General features: G+C 36.9%; 1 protein-coding gene across 8 annotated transcripts in view; it reads left to right on the top strand.

Moving 5' to 3' along the window:
* MECOM (MDS1 and EVI1 complex locus) overlaps nt 1-18,844 on the top strand; it is a 568,489-nt gene that overhangs the window by 397,215 nt on the left and 152,430 nt on the right. Inside the window, exon 1 of one of the 8 annotated variants that reach the window (XM_024124283.3) lies at nt 3,930-4,060. The exons of the other annotated variants lie outside the window; for them this stretch is intronic. The gene's annotated coding sequence lies outside the window, so the exon portion shown is untranslated. Of the gene's footprint in view, nt 1-3,929; nt 4,061-18,844 lie in introns of those variants that run through there. 8 annotated transcript variants of the gene reach the window in all.

Raw genomic sequence — 18,844 nt, 5'->3', positions numbered from 1 at the left:
CTTCCTGCAAAAAAAGGAGAAACTGACTGTGGCTGATCTACACAGAACTTTGAATGTCTTACATCAATAATTTGACACACTGCACAATTAGTCAATAAACATAGTGCTCTCCATGCATGTAACATCTGATATTGAATAAAAGCCAAAGAAATATAGTTTAGATCTTTTAGTAAAATAAATTTTTTGTCTTCTAGAGTATCACTTTGGCTCTTATAACAATGTAAAATTACATTAATTTAACTTTTATTTAGGATCTACTATTTCAGACAGAGGCTGTTAATGTTTACACTGTTCATAAAGAAACAACTTGAGAGGAAAATTTATTATGCAAGTAGGATTCCAAAGAGAATGAACAAACTACTTAGGGAAAAAGTAGTCTATGATCATGGAATGTTTTTCATTGTTTCTTTCTCATGTCCTTGGAATCATATCCTTGGAACCAACCGCTAATCTATACACTGAATTCTGACACACATTAACGGCCATCTTTTCATTAATGATTTGTTGAACATCTGTCCTAAGTATGACTAAATAGTTTAAAATATTCAGTGACAAAATGCATTAACAAGTGACAACCAAACCTGTTTCTCTGCCTGCAAGGAAATTTAAGAATAACTATTTATCCTGTCTTGTTTCTCTCAGAAACTCCTGTATTGACCAACAAATAGAAAAATCTAGATTTTGTTTCAACATATATTATCATCCTCGACAAGTGTAGAAACTGAAAAAGAGGGAAAAATAAAGCTCAGTGTATAGCTATTTTAGCAGACTTTGATCATGTTGGAATATGGGCAGTGAATAAAGACTGATAAACTCATAGAGTTCTTTGCCATGAAGGCTACTTTAGCGTGAAGCCAAAAGAATGAGAGGGGTAGGCTGACTTTTCGCAGATTTAACCAAGAACAATGACACCATTTGCAACCACAGTACAGAGCCAAAAAAAATCATTGCCAGCATGCCAATGTATACTCCCTAGAGAATAACTGGAAAATGAGAAACGCCTGTCAGAGATTAAGTTCTATTTCTAATGGAAGCACAGAGCAGACTGATGTCTTTTTAATGAAAATGAACATATCACAACAGATGAGTTTTATTTGTTAGTTTCAATTTGAGCTCTTTAGAACTCTGGTCACTGGATATATGCTTTTTAAAAGGCAAATTTCACAATGTGCTAAGTTTAGCCAATTTTGGAACCAATGTAAATGAAACATTTAGTGGACCAAATGTCAGGGAATCCAGCATTATCAAAAAATAAAGGGACACAAAGCTATTAATACCAACTGATAAAAAATTAGAGATTAATGACCATTTTCTTCATTTTATACATGCTTTCATCATAATAGGTAACATGTAAATAGTTACTTTGTGTCAGTCACTATTCTAAGCACTTTGTAAGCATTAACTCATTAAACTCTACTAAGACCCCATTTTACAGGGGAGGACACTGAGGCGCAAATAGATTAAATGACTTGATCAAGGTCACACAACTAGTGAGCTGTGAAGTTGAGATTTGAATCCACATAATCAGGCTCCCGAGACGGGGCACTTACCTCAGTACACTCCTCTGCTTTTAGTGAATATATTCTTTGTTGAATGCTTTTGGTCAATATTCCCTGGACTCAAGTAGGCCTTACACTGAAAAATAGAAGACATTTTAAGGAAAAGAAGAAAAAGCATGATCACAACAGAACCAAGAAACCTAATCATAATATTAAATGACGTTCTCAGGACTGATCTTTAAGCCAGACATATTGGATAACATAAGTTTTCAGTCACTACCTTAAGATATGTGGGAAAAAAAGATTGAACCATGGAGAGTTGCAAAGTGATAGCTATTAGGGCAGCCCAAATTGTTTCTCCAAGAGAAAGTAGCCAGCAGTTAAGAAAACAAAAACAAAAAATGTGTAGGACACTTTGCCCTATTGTCTTGGCTTCTGTCTTGGCTTCCTTGACCTGGTAAATATGACGCGACTCATTAGGACAGACCTTGATAGAGGAAGTGTCGGCCATAGTAGCTCAGTATTTCAACTTGAAGAATTGTATTCATTAATGGTAAAGTAGACAGTGACTGAGATTTGGGATTCCAAACCCCAGATACCACATTGTCAGTGTCCAGTGTGTGGCCTCAGTCTTATCTATAAAATAGGAATGCTAAAATGGTCACTTTATTGGTTTTTTTTAAAGTATTAAATGAGATTAAACATGTGGGTACATTATGAAGGCACTTTTTAACTGAAAACAGATAATAGTTGATATTATTAATCTTAAATACCTCCATGTGACTTGATAGGTTTTAGAATTCTTTAGGGCAGTGGAGGTGCTTAAATTCTTTGTGTAAAATTTTCATTTTGTGACTTTGAATGACATAGTCATATTGATCACTCCTCACTCACAGAAAATTGGTATGGGTATACTCAGAGTTGCTAGACAAAATCCCTGAAGTAAGTGTTATCTAAAAGGTGAGCTAGTACAACCTAACCAAACAACAACGACAAAAGGAAAACAAAAAAAAACCCAAAAGCAATAACTACAGCAACAAACTCAGAAGCACAAAGGTCAGAGAAAGGAGCCAGGAAGGATTTGGTGAAGGGATTGGAGCAGGAGAGGTTAATCCTTGGTTTAATATGGCAATCAACTCAGCAGAATTCAGGAGAACAGCAATGGAGATACCAATGGATTTATCTTTTTTAAAATGAGCAACTGGAAATAATCTATGGCTTAGGCAAGTTGCCTTACTTCCCTGGGCTTCAATTTCAAAGCTGTGAGAAAAAGGTGATTGTGAGTAAATAAACTCTAAAGTACCTCCTACCACTACACTCCGGTTTTTACGATCTTTCTATGATTCTGCCCCAATGTATTTGTCATGAGTTTCTAAAATCTACTTTTTCTTTTAATGCATTCATTACCTCTGTTTGCACATGGTAGTTGCCTTCCTGTGAAATAAGATATCAAGATAGGCATGTATCAAAATACAATATATATTTGACATCTCTAAAGAAAGTAGAAGCAATTATCCACATAATTCAGGCAGCTGTTCCACAGTTCACTGGTCTTACTTGATGGTGGAGAAAAAGCCAAAATATTATGTGATAGAAGGAAAAAAGGGAAGGGAGAAGAGAATAAACCAAGGTCTTTCTTTAGAGAAGTAATCATTTTCACCCTCCTTGGCTGAGTTGCCATGGTCCCCAAATCGGAAGAATTAGTATCGAAAAATTGCGCAAAAATTGGTCTACACGAAGTTTGGGGATTTTCTTCAATGAGGCCCTGAATAAAAACCTTAAGATTAAATAGCTGACTAGCCTCAGTCTAACACTGCATAGAATAAACTGTTACTCCAACACAAATACAAAGTGGTAACAGGAGATTGATCAACTTTGGTAGAAAATTTCAGCTTTGATGCCAGAAATTCAAAACTATCCTGGCAGAGGAGAAGGATACACTTAATATTTTCTGGAAGAAGCATGTAAATTACCTCATTCTTAAACATTCCCTGGAGGCCATTATTATTTTTTTATCCCATTCCCAAGTATTACTCACAAAGTGGCGGAAAGGGATGACCAATTTCTTAAAATGCTCTTGACAGTGTTTGGTGTTTATAATGTATATTGTAGCCTTAGCTGAAGGCCAGGTACATTTACACCAGGGTATTTATACTTCTCTAGCTTTGTTCTTTCCTTTCCTTTCCTTTCCTTTCCATTCCTTTCCTTTCCCTTTTTCCTTCCTACCTTCCTCCCTCCCTCCCTCTTTCTTTCTTTCTTTCTCTCTTTCTTTCATCATGGATATCGTTTTAATTCATTTTTTTAAAACCAGCTCTAATATCTTATGAGTCACTCGTCTTACATCCATTATCACTGTGCTGGCCGTCTCCCTGGAAGGCTGCCATGAAGCCGTCTCTGCCCAGCTCCAGCTCTTCCTGCCCTAGGACTTATTTCAGGACAATCAGCATCTTGGCATCTTGGAAGTTAGATGGCTGTAAGGCTGCTCTGATGGGACTGGGACCCTTGGAAATTACAGCTCCGTTTCCACATCTGTAAGATCCTGGAAATGAGGGTATGAGAAGGTAAGAGCAGGGAGCCTCGACACTCTCTTCCATCTTTCCTGTTCTGTGGTTCAGAGCTTACCTTTCTGAATTTCCTTCTGCTGATGCCTGAGCATATCTGCTGGATCCAGCTTAAAACATTTTGATATCAACATCCAACAACTCCCCGAGTGGAAACATGTCTCCTCTTAGACTAGTTCCATCTTCTGCCAACTTGAAATCTGTGCTATTGAATCCATTTATTTTCCTCTTACATTCTCTCAGTAAATGTCATGTCCTGCATAGCACTTGATTCCTTAAAATCACTGTTAGAAATATTTGATCAAAGAGTAAAATCACATGTTGGTGCTGGAATGTGTATGCCACTGAATTACTTTTATTTCAGGATAACATATATAACCTGGAATTTTAAGTTCAGTAGAACAGGCAATGTATTTGTTTGGAGGGCAGGACCATTAAAGTCAACCATTTTTTTTCTTGTTTGAATTGGATAAGATTGTACTATGTCCTTTACGTCACAGTAGCACCCTAGTGGTTATCATATTGCATTAGTTACATGAGTTTTCAGGGAACATTATACAGTATATACTGCCTCCAGTAAATACACCAGTCATGCTTATGGTTACATAGTCAGCGCCAGGAAATTTAGGATGACATTCCCTGCAGGTTAGTAATTCTACCCATTATTTATATTGGTTTGATTTGAAACTAGATGAGGCTAAGTATTTTTGAAGAGTTTTCTGACAGAATTCTAGAAAAACTAGAGAATGAATATTTAAAATGGGTTAAATATCTTTGGGTTTTCTTTTTGTTCGAGATCACCTAAATTTTGTCATAAAGTCAAATTATTGAGAAAGGCAGGAGAGGACTTACGCGGAACATAAGGTACAAACGCATCTCATCCGTAAATTGAAGCCACTCATAAATAAAAGTCTGACTTGGGTGTGCACTTACAGCCTGCTCCAGGGAAACAAAATTATCCCAATTCTTAAAAAATGGAGAAAAAAATTAGTAATGAGGCTGTGACAGAGGAGTTGAAGCAGATGTGGAAATTGTGGGACATCATCTTGGCAGTTGAAGTAAGCTTACCAGCTGGATGTCTTCTGAAAGTGGGAATTTATCACGTTTAAGCCACAATACAGAAGTCAGGGCTTGAAAATGGTTGTCATAACAACACAAGATTTTGATGCAAACACTAGACAATTGTAATTAATTTGACCAATAAAGTCTGTGCTGCCATAGCAAATTAGGACTAGATTATTTTGAGCTTCTAAACTAACATCTTACTTCCAAGGAGATCAAACTATTTCACATCTTCTAGCCTATTTACCTCAAGAGGAAATAGAAAAATAAAGAGGCTGATCATCGAGGCTTCCCTTGAGCTACACCATTTTGTTTTGTTTAATAATCTACAACTACCTACGTCCCCCGTGAGAGGGTCCCTATACCTAGTGTCCAAAAGAGGCAATACAAGCACAGAGAAAAACCAGATTCTGCAAGTTTGTTTGTTTGTTTTGGCAGTTTAGGTATGGTATCTGACTAGGAAGGATTGCATAGGCTTCTAATGTATAAAAGGGATACTACTTAGTTCACAAGATTGGTGTGTTAAGTGAGATATTGTGTTGGTTTTGTGTCCTGGGCACTTGGTGGATATCAGCTTTCCTTTCTCTTCCACTTAAGCTGTTTGCTTCTCTGTCAATTATGAAAACCATTGCAAGCAATGTGAAGAATTAGTAGCTGTGTGACCATGGGCAAGTTATCTAAATATGAAGGAGTTGGATTATCGGGGAAGTCAAATAGGTTTCAACTCTCATGCATCCTTTGCATTGGTAGATCTCTGATCCTTTGGACAGTTTCAGAAGCTGTGATCTGGCTCTATGGTCTGCTAACAGCAAAGCTAACCACGCATTGTGAGGAGAGAGGGACACTGGTGGGTCCTGGTTTTGCCATTGCTGGACTAGGTGAAGTTCAAGACTACACCTCGAGCTATCATTCTGCTCTCCTGTTTGCATTATTTATCAGCCTTCTCTGTCCACTTACAACATTTTTCATTGCCCTAGAACATTCTAAGTCTTCTGGAATGTTTTTCAAAAGTTTTTTTTTTTCTTTCCTCATTTTCCTTATGATACTCAATAGATATCTCAATAGATACCTTTTTCCTTTTTCATACCTTATGTGAGGGTTTATCTGAAAGTAATATTATCATGTTTATCAAGAACATGAAAATTTGGGAAAGTAACATTCAATGTGATTTCTTAATATTAAAAATAAAATGAAATGCACAAAAATAATTTTGTTTCTGAGGTAATGTGCTATTAAAGTGGTGAAGTCACTATTAGAATGTAAACTTCAAGAGAGCAAGAACTTTGGTCATGAAGAGTGTCCGGAACAAAGTAGGTGTTTACCAGCATTTGGTGAATGAACAAATGAGTATCTGCTGAATTGGGTTAGGAGAGACTCTTGGAACATCTCTTGGCTTGAGAATCTCAGACAGTGACCTCACCACTCTAACAGCACATTGTCTCAGAAACAAAAAAGAAACCAAGTTGAATAATAGTTTCCTGAGTTTTCGTGTTCTTGACAAACATGGTAATATTACTTTCAGATAAACCCTCACATAAGGTATGAAAAAGGAAAAAGATATCTATTGATTTATCTATTGAGTGTCATAAGGAAAATGAGAAAAATGACTTTTGGGCTAGAGTAAAAGCTGAAAGTTTGTTCCTAGGTTTAGAGGCCAAGTCCTTTGATGATGGGTTCTGGGGATTGCCTTCCTGGAAAGGTATTTGGGATATGCTAGATGACTCATCACACCCATAGACCTCAGCCTTGCTTTTGCTTCCCAATGACAGCTTCTGGTTGATTTCAGATGTTCACTCCAAGATTTTCACTTTCTCCTCCCTGAAACAGTGCTATAACATAGTTGTAACTTAATGGCCATGGGAACTCAGAAGAGAGAATTTGAATTGATAAAAAAATGGCATCACACAATAGTTATGAGGAATAACTTATATATATGATTTTGACAAGAAATTATTAAATATATTATAGGAATTACAGTGTCATTATTCTTTGGATCATCACAATATAACTCATCACTTATGCTATCGGATTCAATTCAACTTAATCTGATAAGAATGTATTGGGTGCCTGCCATGAGCCTAGCTGTGTAAAATATGGCTGGGCTACAAAGTTTAAAATGTGATGAGGGTAGGCTGTCTGATTGCTTCTTTGTTAGGGTTGCTTTTCTAAGTACGTTTATATTGAATTTATATGTTGGCATTAAGTTGTATTAAGCCATTCTAAAACTTATCACTGCTTTTTTTTCTGGGAAAAATGTTCTGCAAATATATAAATTCAAAAAATAATATGAAGTATACACTGATGTATTCCATAAGCAATAAAGTTTCTGAATAAATATATAATACATAAATCTATGTCTTTCTATCATGAAAATATATAACTTTAAGGTCCTTATAATTAATTTATTTCTTACTGGTGTATATTCCAAACAATTTTTAGAAAATGAAATATAATAGCTAAAGAAAGAAAGAAACAGCAGTTGCTCATTTTACAAATGGATGATGAGAATTCCTTTTGTGAAATGCTGAAGAGGTGTTTCTTGCCCCTCTCATTGGTCAGCTTTGGTAAGGTTCGTTTTTTAAAATTCAAATTCTGTCAGTCATTGTCTAGGTTCAGACAGATTCACAAAGGAATATTTTTTTTAAAATTGTGGGCACTTTTGTGAAGTTGAAGTTTCCAACCAAATTCAAGCCTTTTGGCATTGGATTAACATATTGTGTTCATGTTCACATTCATTTGTACTTGGCAGATTGCGACTTCCTGTTTTGAGGGGGGGAAATGCTAAAAACCTTTAGTTTAAAAAAAAGCTGAATAACTTCTAGTTTTGAAAAAGACTCACAAGGCTTTTGAATGTCAAATGGCTCTTAGAGAAAAATATTTGATGAGTTAAGTGTAAAAAAATAAGAAACATGTGGATTAAATTTCACTGAAAATGCACATGGGCTTAAAAATTAAGGCAGAAAGTACTTGGCAAAATGTGGTTTTGGTTTTGCCAAATCCAGAGTTTGAAAATAGATTAAGACATTGAACAAACCCAAACCATACCTGGCTTTAGCCATCTGCTAGCCTGCCATCTACAAAAGCCTTCGGACGAGGCCAGGCCTTTATAAAACTGTTGATGACACCTGAATTTGCCATGTGGTGTCGTTTAGTGTCTCTGTAGGCCAGCTACCTAGAATGTGTAAATTCACAGCCTCAAACGTTGTTAACAGATTTGTTGTGACGATACTTCTAAGTGTAAACTGTTAATAAGGAAGGAATTAGTCTGAGACATGACTATTATTAATTCAATGGATGTTATATTTAAATATATAAATTAAGTATTTATAAAACTATACATTATAGTTGTAAATGTTAAACTTGTTTTATATCAAATTTAAATATTTGAATGTTACTATATTTAAATATTTTACTATATTGTAGTACAGATTTATTAATAGTAATATGCCCTTGGGCATATCCCATAAATCTCCACTTTCTGATCTAGTGAAACACCTTTTCTGTTCTCTTCTGATGCCTAGCATTTAGAGCATTTATCATGGTATGTCTTCTCTCCCCTCTCAAACTTAAAGTTGATTTTGTGAAGAACTTTTGTCTGATTTGTATTTTTATGTGTCAAAGATATCTAGACTAGTATATCTATCTAAATAAATAGCTAGATGAAACTTATTGCATGTAAGGATAAATATCTTACAAAATTTTTTTTCTTTTTGGTGCCGAAACCCGGGATCCTTACAAAATATTTTGATACAATCTTAAAAATGAACTATTATACTATCCTGTCCAGAGCTATCTCTTCTAAGTTTCTTATAAGTTTATAAATAGTGTAATTTTATATTTGACTAAAACTGAACTACACCCACTTCTGAGCAAGAACAAGTTTATAATAAATTCCAACATCAAAATCTCAATTAAATAAATGTATATCAAAGACTATACAACAGGTATGCTGTACATGATATACATGGTTCGGATTGTCTTTTTTCCTCTGCTTCTTCAAAGACAGTGTAGCAATAAATTCATATGCTAAGTAATTAGAACTCCCCTGAAACACACACATGCTCCCACAGTCAACAAGGCTTTTAATAAATTAGTACCACTTCACTTTGCAAGCAGTAGTATGATGTGCCTACATTTTAATTGCACACATATTCAAAAGTTCCACATCTCTCTGTAGTGCTGACCACATTTCATGCCGGAGACACTTGGCCAGGACTCGATTCATATGTCCTACAGGGTTACATATGATGTGGCTCCTCTCCCACTGGGTTACACAGGATATGAGCTGGATCCTGGCGGCTTCTGAAGCAAGAATGAGAGAAGCTCTTGTGAAGTGAATTTAAAGAGAGAGAAAAAACCTTTCTCTGGCATTGAAGTCACTGGAAGTTTGGCATGTCTAACTGGGAGTAGACCTTGGCTCACAGAACTGAGAGATAGCTAAACAAAGATTTGTTCGATTTGATAAACTCCCTGGCTGAGACTGCTTTGCCAACTTTCTTTCTAAAGCAACTTTTCACAGCTGAATTATAAAACCTTGAAAATCAAGGGTTTGTAATGGAAATGCTGACAGATGCAACTAATGTGAAGTTGTACCAACCAAGCATTGCTATCATATTTTATAACTGTCTGAGAAACTTTTAGAAAGGAATGGTACATTTGCTTCATGGGATCCATTTCCTTTGCTAAAAACTACCAAATGGCCTCATGGTAGACTCCGTCACACTTAGAACTGTCTTGATACTGTTTTTTAATAAAGAGAAATGTTGAAACTACCAACTTCCTGCGAGGCTTGAAAGCAACTGTTGCCTCACCCTATATTCTGGTTTCAAATTGATAAAGAAAACTCAGACCCTGCCATTGGTGCCTCAGTATTCATTATTTATGTGTCCTTGGAAAACTGTTCAACTTTTTAGCAATTTTACGAAGAAAGATGTTCATAGAGATGAACCTTCTTGTAACTTTTGACCAAATAGAAAAATTTACTGTAATATCAAACTGTCCAATGCGGGCCAGTAAGTAAAAGAAAATTTCAATTCAAAGTGTTACCATCATCTTAAAGGTGGTATAATTTTTGTACAGATATGGAAGTACTAAATTCCATTATACATCTTTTTGAATTCTTACTGCTTTTTTGTCGATTCTTAAATTTTTATCTACGGCCAGATATATTTTTTAATTAATTAATTAAATTATTTAATCAATTATTTATTTATTTTTGGCTGCATTGGGTCTTTGTTGCTGCCCGCAGGCTTTCCTTAGTTGCAGCGAGCAGGGGCTACTCTTCGTTGAGGGGTGCGGGCTTCTCATTGTGGTGGCTTCTCTTGCTGCGGAGCCTGGGCTGTAGGCGTGAGGGCTTCAGTAGTTGTGGCACATGGGCTCTAGAGCACAGGCTCAGTAGTTGTGGCGCATGGGCTTAGTTGCTCTGCGGCATGTGGGATCTTCCCAGACCAGGGCTCGAACCCGTGTCCCCTGCATTGGCAGGTGGATTCTTAACCACTGTGCCACCAGGGAAGTCCCAAGGCCAAATATTGACCATATTTTATGTATGTGCAAATTAGATTTCATAAACAATTATTGGTTAAAGACCACAGTCTTTGGGAAATAATTACTCACAGAAATAACAAGCTACAATGTTACTTCTCCCTCTACAATAGCTGTGAGTTGACACTTGGATTTCTGAGAAATCAAGAAGGTTTAAATATAGTTGAAGTTCTAGAAAAATCCGATGGATATAATTTACTCTAATATTCATGAAGGAGAAATGATTGCTCTGGAGGCGAAAGAAGGGCTGCTTGGTCAAACATTTACCTTTTGTTCTTTCATTTTTGCATAAAGGCCTTCACTTGGTTTGTGGGTTCCTCAGCAGAAAGGAGAAGTTACAGTTAACAAATTAATGAAAACCAAGTGATGCCTTTGAAGAATTCTTAAGTGAACCTTAACCAATGCCTTGGGCTACATGTTCAATGTGAACAAAAAAATTAAGGTGAACTGGCCACTGCTACTAAGAGTCAATTGACAGAATGCACGGGTCATTAATTTTGTGTCCTTTGTTTTGTCAGTGTGTTTTCGTGAGGCCTGGTAAAGAAAGTAAAACCACTGAAGCTGAAAATTGTCTGCTCTGTAGCTCATTTCCCCTCCCAGCATGCACTGACCCAAGGGAGTGGGCTTCAGGTCACCCGCCCCCATTTCCCTTCAAAACATTCCTGGCTCCTGCAAGTTTGATAACAGATGCAATGGGTTGGTGGAGTGGTTAATTCTTTGCAAGTTTGTGCTTAATTGTATGCAGAGTGTAAGTACCAATAAAAATAAGATGTCCGCTCACACTGTTTTATTGTATTTTTAAAACAAATTTTGAAGGAGGCTCTGTAACCTCAGTTCCAGTCAATTATAGAAGGGGAGAGACTGAAACTTAAATTGCTTGGTTCACCTTCATTCCCTGTTGTGTCATTACACTGTGTGTAATCCCTGAGGGCCACCTTCTGGCTTTTTGCGCTATGAATGAGTGATAGAAAATGCCCATAATACAGGGGTGGTATCCTAGGACTCTGGCTTTAAACTATGTTTAAAGTCATTGTACCCAAAATGTTATTACTTATCAACAATTCCATAATTCTATATCGATGCAATCCAGACTTTCACATTTTATTACCACATAACTTTATTTAAAAATAGATTCTTAAGGATCAAAGTTTTTAAAAGCTCGTTGCCATATCAGGCCAGATTTTCAAATCTCAGCAACACTTTTACAGTCCTTAAAGTAGAAAGGATACAGATTGGCTTGAATTAGAGTGAACATACCTCTGCCTCGGGCAAGGAGCCAGGGAAGATTTGCAGATCTTAAGCAAGGAATATTTGTAGGTTTTTTTGATTGAATTGTGCATAGTAGTCCAGAGATCATAGAACTGTGTGTTGTTCTGTCCTTTTCTTTGGATATTTATGTCCGTGTGCTTTGCTTATCAGTGGCGCTAGTAGGTGGCACTACATATCAGGTGTAGGGTTTTGAAACAGTCAGAAAATGTTCTGTTATGGGAGTTTCGCTTCCATTTTTTATAAAGCACTCATTTTTCATTTATTTGACTTGGTAATCATTTTGGTGTTTGTTCATTCATTCATTCACTCATTCATTCAGCAGTTATGCCAGGTACATGGGTAGATGTTAGGTAGACAAGGATAAATTAGACAGTCTCTAATTTAAGAAATCTCAGTTTTGTGGGCTTTCAGACATGTAAATAAATATGATACATTGTAGAATATGTTGGGCGATAGAACCTTTGTGAGAGAGGGCGATCCTGGAACCCTACCCATGGATGAGTCAATGAGTGGGAAGATAAATGGAGTTGAATTAGTTTTCTAAGGTTACCATCACAAAATACCACAGACTGCAAGGCCTTTCTCCTCGGCTTGTGGATGGCCACCTTCTCTCTGTGTACTCACATGACCTGTCCTCTGTGTGTGTGTATCTCTGGTCCCTCTTTGTGCATCCAAATTTTCTCTTCTCCTGAGGACACCAGTCAGATTGGTTTAGGGCCCACCTTAATGACTCATTTTAGCTTAACCACTTTTATAGACCCTATCTCCAAATACAGCCACATTCTGAGGTATTAGGTTGGGGTTAGGGCTTCAATATATGAATTTTGGGAGGATGTAATTCAGCCCATAATGGTACTGAAGGAAGAGATGAACAGAGAGAGGTCAAATAAATATGAGACAAAAGGGTATTCCCTGAGCAATGCTTAGGAATGCATTCTTGAATGTGTTTTACCATGTGTAGAAACAACTCTAAGACCAAGATTCATGCAATGCAAACAGAGGTAGATTTAGCAGTTTTCTATTTTATTTGATAATTGCACATCTACTATATGCAAATCACTGAGCTAGGCTTTGCTGCAGGAGAACACAAGGAAGTAACCACAGCAAATCATTTGGGGGTTGCCAATCTGTAGAATTTTAACATCTTCATCAGAGGGTCTCAATTCTAGCTACACATTATATTTACCCTCATAGATTTGGATTAATTGGTTTGGGGTAGTTTTCACAAATAATTTTAATATGATTCCAATGATGTTAAATGGTTTAAAATTTGTTAAAAATTCTGAAAGCAAACTTAATAAAAATAATAATAGCTAATATATTATTTTTATGCTGTGTCAGGTACTATCCTAAGCTCTTACACGTATTATCTTAATAATCTTCATAATGATTCTATGATGTAGGTATCATTATAATAATTGTCATTTTAAAGACGAGGAAATTGAGCAGCTCAGTAGAGCAACTGGTGAAAATCACCTAGCTGGTATCATATTGATTCAAGCTTTGGTTTAATTTTATTCCATCACATTTTTAACAGGGCAATTTAGAGAAAAATATATTTTGTGTAGTCAGCCTTGGTGTCCCAAAATTCATTTATATATATGCCAGTAAGGTTTTTTTTTTTTTTAAATTTCTCAGTGTCAAAAGTACTATAGCATATCCATCACATTTTAGTCCACATTTTGGGGGTTGTGAGCTAAGCACATAGTAAGTGTTTAATAAATGTGTATTGTCTAAATTGCTAATAAATTGTAGAAATTCTTTTAAGGATTTACAATGTCACCATGTAACATTGTTACATTGTAACAACGAGTCTTGTACATTTCATTATATGCTGTTACATTGTTATAGTAAAGTCCTTTGTTAATCCTGGAATACAAAAATTAGGTAGTTAGCTTTTCTTCCATACAAGGATCTTTTTAAATGCTAGACAATTGCCAGAGAAATGGGTGTATGTTTCCTAATATTATTCAGAGGATCTGGAGCTAGTGCACTAATAAACAAAGAACTGGCCCTATGTCTTTCATATGATGAGAGAGCTTACTGCAAAGAACAACAGCAATAGGAAGCAGACACGTAGGAGGAGAGGTAAACACATGAAAAGTGTATATGCACTGTTTTAGTTAATAGATGGGATGATTTACTTATGTTTTATAGTATATGATAGCATTTAACATATTTCTAAGAGTGGTAGGCTTGTGTGCTGCCGTCTAGTAAAGGGATGCTGTAACAGCTGTGGCTTGGGGTGTACCTGTCCATGGAGCCTCTTGCCTTCCACATCAGGCATCATCTGCCAGAAAAAGAGCTTGGGAATGTTGTGTAAACATAGTCTGAGCCTGAGACTGCCAGCCTCTCTTTTGCACCATTTTGTATTTATGTAGCTTACAATGTGTTTTTCTAGGGGATGAAATAACTTGTTCAATGGCCTTCATTACTTATCAAAGCAAAAAACTGTTTTGTTCATCTGATAATGCTTTTAGGGAAAGAGTAGTTTTAATTTTTTTTCTCAGTTAGGCTCAAAACTTTCCCCTACAATATGGATTATTTTTGGAAAATATTTTAATTGTATGGTTGCTTATTATCAATAAATCAGGCTCGGGGTCAGTATCTAAGAATGTTCCATTAACTCCAAAGAGAAACGTTCACTTTTATTTGGGGAAAAAGTCTTGGCAGACAAGTGGGGAACTACCAGATGGCGAAAGCTGTGCCTCATGGATTATAAGTTTTTCCCTCTCTTCTTATTGATGTCTTAAGCTGAACATGTTCCATCTGTCTACTCTCAATAATGAATAGCGACTTTTTTATTGTAAAGGTAACAAATTCCATATAGGATAAATTAATTCAAGCATATAATGAAATGTACAAGACTCAGTGCTCTGTACTGTGTAGATTTTGAGGATTATGTGGGGAGGTGTGGAAATCCAATACAATTTCTAGAGCAAAGCATATTTCTACTTGGGGAAGGCATTTAAAAAATTCTCTTCCTAGACGTCAATTTTGTTCTCCTCTGAGGGATTAAAAATCTGAGTGATCGGTTGTAGGTATTGTTTGAATCTGACTTACCTTTTAAAGTATTAGTTTTATGAAAATGATCATTTAAAACTAATTAATTTCCTATCTCCCACAGTAAGTTATTTTCCTGTCACACAAGTAAATAAGCAAAGAGCTCTAAGCCACCTTTCGTACGTGTTGACTACTGTCTAAATCCAGCTTGTCATATGTAATATGTAGATAAGTTTTAAAATTTCCTTATTCATAGCTTTGGTCTTCTTGAGGCTAACTCCTCTGGTTTGAATTTTTTCTTCTATTTTGTGGCAAGGGTGGTGGTTTTTCTATATCTAAACACCAGTATTCTGTTGCTTTTTACATATTTCATTATTGATGCTATTATTATCGATAACACCTACACTTTAAAATAATAACGACAGATATTATTTAAGTTTTGCATATTTTAAATAATTTTGGCAGGACTGAAACTTTCTTCTGTCTCTTGTTAAATGGGTGCCCCAAACACTTCCAATGGAAAACCAATAAAAGAGTCATACCATTCTTTTATTGTTTAAGCAGGATTAAAATTTAAGCAGCTGTTTGGCCTGGTTACTACATGTATTTTTAAAGCCTTGTGTTTTTTGTTTTGGGGGGTGGGCGTTGTATATGTCAACTATTTGTGGCAATATGCTTTGAAATGCTGACTCCTTAAATAGCTCAAGACCCTTGGTTTTAATTTCTGTTGTGATGATCTTTCCTTTCTGTGAATATTTTTTTGGTCCCCCTTAAATCTGGAATTGGAAGTTACTCTTTTTTTGCTTACAGATAATTGAAACCGACCAAACTTGTTAAAGTCAAAACCAACAACGCCAGGCTTTATTACACGCTCCCATGTTTGGTCACAGACTCTGGTAGATTCTGCAAATGGCACAATTTATGCAGTGGCATGTCAGAAACTTAATGCTGTGATTTTCCTCTTCCTAATGGAGAATTAAGAGTCTAAAGGGCCTGAGCTGTTCACATGGACTGAATCCCCACGGCTTGGGTGCAGAGGTCTCGCAAAAATGTAGTAAGTTAGAAGGAGAACAAAGATTCTTAGTTGGAGGGGAAAAAAATTGGATCGCCTGTGGCTGAGAAGCTGAGGGGGACAGGTAGGCACAGTGGGGTGCAGGATAATGAGGCACATGGCAAATGTGATGCACAGATGTGAAGCCAACTGTAGCTCCGGCTCCCAAAGTTGTGCATGCCACAGCACCATGCCTGGGGGCTATGTCTACACCAGAACATTTGGAGCAGTAAACGACAGCAACATTAGGTTCAAATTAATCTATTACTCCAGAGCTGTGAAATGTTGGTTGCTTGTTTCAGAATTACATTGCCTGTGGGTGAAATGTTTTAGGTAGATTTTAATGCAAGCTCATGGCTTGCTGAGGAGATTAAGAGGAGAAAGGGAAATTAGAACAGTTAGGAGAGTTGCAGAGGGGCACATTTCTGGTTAAAGTATATGAAAAAGTATCACATATTTCACGGGCAGGTCTGGTCTCCTGTTGGCCACCTGCTGGGACTGAAATATCCCACATCGTAATGAAGGCAGGTTTGCAGAAGTCTTGTAAATACTTGAGCCCTGCAATTGAAGAAGGCAGACAAAGGCGGTTTTGGGGTCTCCTGGAGACTTTTGAGGGTTAGACCTGTCAGGCGGGTGCTCCAAATGAATTTGGTAATTTATTATTCTGCACTTGTTAAGTGGAACATGTAAAATTTTACATTTTGGTTTTTACCTTACGAGTTTAAGTAAACTCCCCAGTATCGGGTAGCCTCATGACTCTTCAGAGTATGTTACAGAGTCATCTTGTCCCCCTCTGTCTGCCCTGGTTCCTTCACTGATATTGGCAGGTCCATTTTCCCAAACCTGTGTGGGACTCCAACCCTATATTCTTCCAAAGTGGAAAAACTAAACCTTGAATTAACCTGGAATTTTTCTGTCGATTAAATAGAGTTTATTCAATTAGAATGGGGAAAAAAAAAACTGTTTGGAAGTATCTATAAAGAATTTTTTTTTTACGATATTGTAGTTTTTCTTATAAAAACACTTAATTGAAATGCCTAAGAGCTGCCCAGCACAAAAGTCAATAAAACCCTAGAATAGAGTTTATAAGGGTTGTCTATGTACATAATTAAATCCTTCAGGCACTTTAAAACTTTGCAAAATAAATGGTTATGCAAGAATAGCCTGCTGAGAGAAGAAATGCTTGTATCAGCTTTAACCAGCTGCCCTGTGTTCCATGTTCCTGGGTTGGAATGAGAAAGCTATTAGAACACTGGAAGACTGCAAGCCACATACAAATCATCTTTGTTACTGACACTTGGGGGAGTACTTTATAGTGGCTGTCAAGACCAATACAAAACATGGTTTGTGCCTGAAAAAGTCAAGTGCCATTATTTAAGAAGATGTTAGTAATCCGAATAACTGAACAACATCCAGGATCTTCATTGAGTTGAGCTGCTAGAGAAGCAGATTTATTACTGGGTCTGACTTAAGTAAATGAACGTGGAGGTTTGCATTCTAGATTTGATGGAATAACAAAGGTTAATTACTTGCAATGATCTATGCTGGAAAAGGAGTAAAAGGGGGAGAGAACTGTATTGAGATTTAATTTCCCCGTTCTTTGGGGAATACTATTGAGGGGATGGGATTATTATGGGGGGCAAAGGAAGGCGTGCTAAGAAAAAAAAAAGGAAAGCAGTCTAATGAATGTAACCAATAGAAAAATTGTAGGTTTGTTTCTCTCCCTGGCCCTCAAAGTTATGATAAATGATAGCACAAGGAAAAGATAACCTACCATGAGAGTAGGATCACCAAGGCCAAATACTAAAACTCCCAGCTGACTGGCCCATACACTGCAGCCTCTGTTCGTGTTTATTTTTTCTGCTCACTCTTGGTTTCGTCAATCAGTATGATAGACGATAAGTCCTGACTAGAGCAGCCCGCGTCCTGCTCTCTCACGGTGGGTAGCATGTTGTGGTTGGCGCCAAGCAGTCGGAGGATCGCCCGCATCAGGAGCACCAAGGGGATGAGGTTCCGAGCAGTCTTCCAGCAGCCGGCTCCTTGGAGAATAGCAAGCAGGGGCGTTATCAGCCGAGACTGGAGTTGCCAAGAAACTGACCACACATTAGTAGCTTTGTTTGGGTAGAGTCTAAAGGGGCTGTAGCTCACCGACTTGAGACACTTTCTGTTAAATCATCCCTGGCTTTAAGTGTTAAAAGAAAGCTTGTTCAAAAAGAAACCATGGGCTGATTGCCGCAGGCAGTCCTATGACAAGGATCCTGAGTTAGGGATTTGTGGAATTACTGTGCTGTGAGGTGCAGACGGACATCAATTTAAAAAGAAAACTAGGAAGAAGACTCCTTCCTTGGGTCTGCCATTCACTTCTAAAGAAACTATCTCCTAATGTGCAAAACGATGTTAAAATGCCTTTAAAGGAAATCTGTGTACACAATGGGGAGCTTTAGCTAGCTGGTGACATATGAAACACTGCTCGGTTAGCCAACAGCTCATCAGATAAATGGAATTTCCTGAATGCTATTCACAGATCACTAATGTTGTTTATCTACTCTCTCAGCACTAATACATTTTTACATTTCATTCTAGAAGAAGAGTTTCACTTTATTTCACTCATTGGAAACTTTTAGAAAAATTTTAGTATCACTAATTTTGTTTTAAAAATTCATTTTGTAGAAGCTCGAGACTGAAAAAATCAAGAATGTCCTGACTTGATTCACTGAAGTAGCCAAAGTGAAATTCTTTTGATATCTTGTGATGCAACATTGGTCAAACATTTCCTGTTCAACATTTTTTTCCTAGGTATTAGTGGTTCTTTTCTCAAGAACAAATGTTTCGGAAATCTGGTGCTCTCTATTTTTGTA

This window comes from Physeter macrocephalus, chromosome 1 (genome assembly GCF_002837175.3).
Source record: "Physeter macrocephalus isolate SW-GA chromosome 1, ASM283717v5, whole genome shotgun sequence".
In the NCBI taxonomy this organism is placed as follows: domain Eukaryota; kingdom Metazoa; phylum Chordata; class Mammalia; order Artiodactyla; family Physeteridae; genus Physeter; species Physeter macrocephalus.
This window is presented reverse-complemented; position numbering and strand designations above follow the sequence as displayed.